The sequence below is a fragment of the Anopheles aquasalis genome, chromosome 2, assembly GCF_943734665.1.
Source record: "Anopheles aquasalis chromosome 2, idAnoAquaMG_Q_19, whole genome shotgun sequence".
NCBI lineage: Eukaryota > Metazoa > Arthropoda > Insecta > Diptera > Culicidae > Anopheles > Anopheles aquasalis.
The window spans coordinates 46,122,501-46,127,500 of NC_064877.1; the positions used below are offsets into that span (position 1 = coordinate 46,122,501).

The 5,000-nt window shown below is 48.6% G+C and overlaps 1 protein-coding gene across 2 annotated transcripts in view; it reads right to left on the reverse strand.

Moving 5' to 3' along the window:
- The window catches only part of LOC126581429 (cadherin-87A), a 126,033-nt gene extending 122,104 nt beyond the window's left edge, over nucleotides 1-3,929 (reverse strand). For both annotated transcript variants that reach the window (XM_050245084.1, XM_050245082.1), the window contains exon 1: nucleotides 3,893-3,929. The gene's annotated coding sequence lies outside the window, so the exon portion shown is untranslated. The remainder of the gene's footprint in view (nucleotides 1-3,892) is intronic.
- Between the last annotated feature and the right edge of the window lie 1,071 nt (nucleotides 3,930-5,000).

Consider the following 5,000-nt stretch of genomic DNA (forward strand, 5'->3'; position numbering starts at 1 on the left):
CATCCTTCTGCTAACGCAATAAATGTCTGCATGAAGAGAGCAACTCATCCAGCGTTATTAAAATTTCTTTGCCCGAATTTCTTTGACCAAATGAGACGAGCATGGAAACAGAATTCATTTCGACATGTTGATGGTGCCCAGAACCATAGACCGTAGACCTGTGATGGCATTAAGTACTGTGGCAACTGGCATAATTGCTCGATATTGCAGTTCCTTCCAATTTTGTCAATATTCCCTTTGATAAGCTGTTGCTAATAGCGAACACATTGTACTACACATTGTGTTCTGCTTCCGAAGCAATTCAGCAATGCAGAGTTTGTCAGCGTTTGGAGTACTTGAAACCATATTACCAAACAGAGGCCCGAACGCCATGCCAACAGATGCCAGAAACGAAAGGGCAACATTAAATTTCATTTATAATTCTTTTCCCATCTCTCTTCAAATCAAGTCAAGTTAGAATATCATTTGAACACGATAACGAAATGCTTTTTGATCTGGGAACTTTTGGCACTCATAGATAATTAAAAAAAATCCTGTAACTGTCATCTTTCTGACTCATCTAGCCACATAACCAGATAGCTGTGGTGGTTCCAAACATGTATTGACCAATTAGCGGGAGTGGCATCACCGGATCACGTGGAGAGATATTTATAAAAAAGCAAAGTTACGCAAGCCGACATTTCCCAGTTTAATTTCACCATTCAACACGGATGCATCGAGGCTGAAAATTGTGTTTACCCATCTCTAAATGCTACAGCACACCGTTGTTCTTTCTGACTTTCTGTGATGCTAGGCAATGGGTACGATCGTACCCTCATAGCGCACGACACAACAGTGAGGACCTGTTTTTTTGGGATCCTTTCCCATTCTCCCGGTAACCGAGCAACATTCTTTTCGCGAAAGGACGAACCATCGCATCTGAGAGCCCTTCAAGTGTTGCACCGGTTTTTCCCTGTTTTCCCTTTTCTTTTTTGTTTCGAATCCTTGGTGGTAACAGCTGATGATGCACTTGTCGCCTCTGTCGTCGCGACAAGAACAGCCACTGCAACAACAAAAAAAAGTCCCCAGAGAAAATGGAGATCACAAAACGTGAAACATATTGCGACAATAAATCCAACGTGTTGGCACTGTTTCTGTACCGCACGTTGGACCCGTTTTACAGACCTTTTTGGTCAGCTACAATCATTGCCAGACACTATCCGGTATCCACTGCGCTCTCCCAAAGTGCACGGCGTGGAACGGCGCGAAATGAAATTGTTTTCGACTGTTGTCGCCTGTAAAGGGCGATGGTGGCATCATTTGTTTTAAGGTCATTCCATTGCTCGGTGTCGCCCCGTCGCCGGTGTTTGCTGAGGAATTGTTGCTCATCATCTCTTGTCGGTCTTGGGGTTTTTTGGTTCGAAAATGAGCGAAGCAATCGAGAAGAACGGAAGCGATGCAAGAGTTACAACTTTGCGTCGCTCTCTCTTAGTACCGCAATCTGTGTTGACCGCCACGTGCACTGCTTTACGCTGGTTATGCGCTCGTCTGCCCTGTCCGCTGTACAGTGGGACTGTTTGTTGATTCCTTCCATCCGCAGATCAATCAGCAGCACGCTACTGTTATAATTAGAGCCAGACATTGTTGCCAAACATGAACCAATTTCGGTTTCCGAGTTTTGTCTCTATATATTTGATTTCAATTCCCATTCCCACCCTCATTACCGCTAAAGACAGTCGAATTTCCTGCGGGAAAAGTTCATCAATGGCAGCACCAATCACCATTGTGTGCTGGATTTGCTTTCGCTTTCCATAAAATCGCACCGAATCGTCCATCACTAGTTTCGGCAGCATCGCATCCCGCACTAAATGGAAATGATTTTCCCATTTAAATCGCCCCTCAAAAAAAAAGTGAAGACAAACAAAGGCATCTTCAACTTTTGCCCCTGTGCGCGACGAGATAAAGTTTTTCTCCAGCTCTACTTCCAAGCCGTGGCTGGAGCAAAAGGGAATGCTTTCCACGGCCGATGGACCGATCAGGTTCACCTTCCCAAAAAAGGGCGGAAATAAACGCCGCCCGATGCGACCTCGCCATGAGCCGACGAAACTTTTCCACTTGAATACCAAATCAACCAAATGAAATGCGCGAATGAAGCTCGGGATCGCGCGTGGAAAGACTAAAAACTTTCAATTTCCCCCCCGCCGGCAGGTGCGATACAATCGGCCTCCTCCTGGTGCTGTTGGTGAATGGTTATTGAAGCCTACCGCGGAGACAGCAGCTGGCTGTCGAAACAGTGTCTCTCCCTTCGAATGCCCCGCACGAACCGGGAACACGTGGCCAAAGTTTGAGGAAAAGATTTTCCGCCCGAGATACCAAACAAAACTTACCTCATTGTTCGGGGCATCGCCAACCGATCCAGCGGAGAACGCGGCCCCGGAATCGGTTGCGATGCCTATGGTCCACCGGCGACGTCATTGCTGCTGTAGCTCCGAAGCTGGCCATTCTGGTGGGTTCGCTTTTTGTTTCTCGTTGTAAATTCACACCTGGCCCCCAACACCATCAGCAACAGCAACAACACAGCGCACTGGTAACCTTTCTTTACGCTGGTGAAGGCTAAAGTCGTCGCCACTTCGCTAATGGTCACACCGTTGGCCACCATCATGGGGCCATGGAACCGGCCTATGCATGTAGTGGTACACGTGGTCGCAAGATTTGAAAGTAGCCCTCCGTGGGGCTGCCGTTCCCGTTCTGGCTGCGGCTGGTTCTCTCAGCGCGCAAGACGGCATCGCGGTCTGTGAACCTGATGACCAAGCCCCAAACAGACCAAAGCAAACTGCGCTGGCTGCTTGGAGCTTTTGGAGGCTTGTTCGCAAGGTTCAACTACCACCACCAACACCACGACGGTGGTTCTTGCTTCTCATGAAAAATTATGATCGGAAAGTTGAACGTGGGATCGCGCTACGGTACCGATCACAAAATTTTCTCAAACCGCTGCCACCACTCGTCGACGGTCGTCTTTGCGACCCCAAAAACGGATGCACCACCAACCCAAACACACCACGCTGTTGAGGTGACGGCCCCATTCGCAACCTGCAGACTCCGCATGATCGTGATCGCGATCGCGTACACCAACACCGACACCACAGCGCGCTAGAATGGTGCCAGCGGAGACGCGACGCAACGCAACCGGAAAGGGCTACCGGAGATCGGGCCAGAAATGCTCGGAAGAAATGCTCTATCCAGACACTTTTTATTTATTTACACATTGCGCTTGCCTTCCAGCTTCCTTTTTCCTCTTCCCAACACTCACACCACAGACACACCAACACACGCGGGTTGTATGCTCTTTTATGGCTTTTCTTCGTGACCCATTCCGCCAGGCGTCCCGGATCGGTAACCGAGAGGGTTCGGAGGGAACAACGGATCGGTCTACCTGGCACCAACACCGCAGCAACACGACGCTATGTAGGACGGCGATCTCGGAGGCTCGCCGTAGTGTCACACGCGCGAACGGGGCACTGCTGCTGCTGTTGCTGCGTGGCACACCGAGACTCCGAGAAAGGCCGTTTGATTCGCCACGATCACACCAACTCCCCCTCCCCGGAGGGAGTTAAGACCATTTGCCAATACGGTGCACTTCATTCGATCGACACGATACAGCTTTCCATCTCGCGATCACCACGATTTCAACAGCAACCAACCCCCTCACGATCGGTGATCAGCGAGAGAGCAACGACCAACATCCACAAAATGCTTTTAATTCGATTTCCGTCAACGAACCCCTTCCGCGCCGGATGGTCACATTGATTGAGGAGAAGATCACCCCCTTCGGTTGCACCCCAGCAAGCTAATGAAGCACAACACACAATCGCTGCTCACGGCAGCTGCACGATTCTCCTCACGACGATCTCACCTCCGATCGGCGCAGTACACACCAGCACGGTTCACGGTTCAAAACTGATCTCCTGCGATCTCGCCACGATCGTTTGCACCCCAGCAGCGTGGGTCTTCCCCCTTGGTGGTCAGAGCGAAAGCGACAGAAGGACGGAGGGTTGAAAACAACCAAACCCTCGCTGTCTCTCGCTTGCTCGCACTTGCTGGCCAGCATCGCAGCTACATGTGTAGTGGTGAATGTCTTAAGAAAACTTGTTTGGCTGCTTTTCGCTTCTGCTGCTGCTGCTGCTGCTGATGCGGCGGCCCCTTTCACGTTCCCACACCCCAGCCAGCCAGCAAGGCAGCTAAGCCCCTGCTAGGGTGGCATTTCATTAGCGAGCGGGCGTGCGTGCTTGCGCACTCGTGATCGTCATCATCGTGACTCTAGCGAATGATGTTCGATGATCGGTCGTCGCCGGGCTGGTGATGCTGGAATCTTGTCAACCAACTAATAATGTGCCGGTTAGTGACGGATGGTTTGGACGGCGCGATCGAAAGGGGGTTCGATGGCGGAGGTGACATCTCTCCAACTTATTCTTCGGAGAGAGAGAGGGTGCGTCGTTGGCGAGAGAGAATACAGTGACAGACGATCGTTTGGCTCTGGTGCGGCACGGTACGGAAATGAGAATGATCCTTGATATTTATTTTATTTTTGTATTTGTTGTTAGCACACATGTTAAATATGATTCATATATGAGAATATTTTCGAATTGTGGAAAGAAAATTATGAGCAAACGAGAGTTTTGATCCTTTTTGTAGATATAAATTTCTCTAAACGAGCTGAAAGCAAAAGTTAGTACTCGTAAAGTTTTTATAAAAACCGACAGGTTTATAGAAAAGGACTGAAGTTGAACAATAGTGATCAATGAATATCCAATTTCACTACTTTCAACTACAACTATTTACGAAACCCTACTAGACTATCTGGGATCCATATCAAACCATTTCGTTTAATTACATAGAAATGCAGATAGTCATAAAATACCCACTAAAATACCTGGAACATTATGATTAAAAAAAAGGGTTTGTGAGACTAAACGAAAGTGTTCGTAAAGTATTATGATAGTCCTATTCTATTAATTTACCTC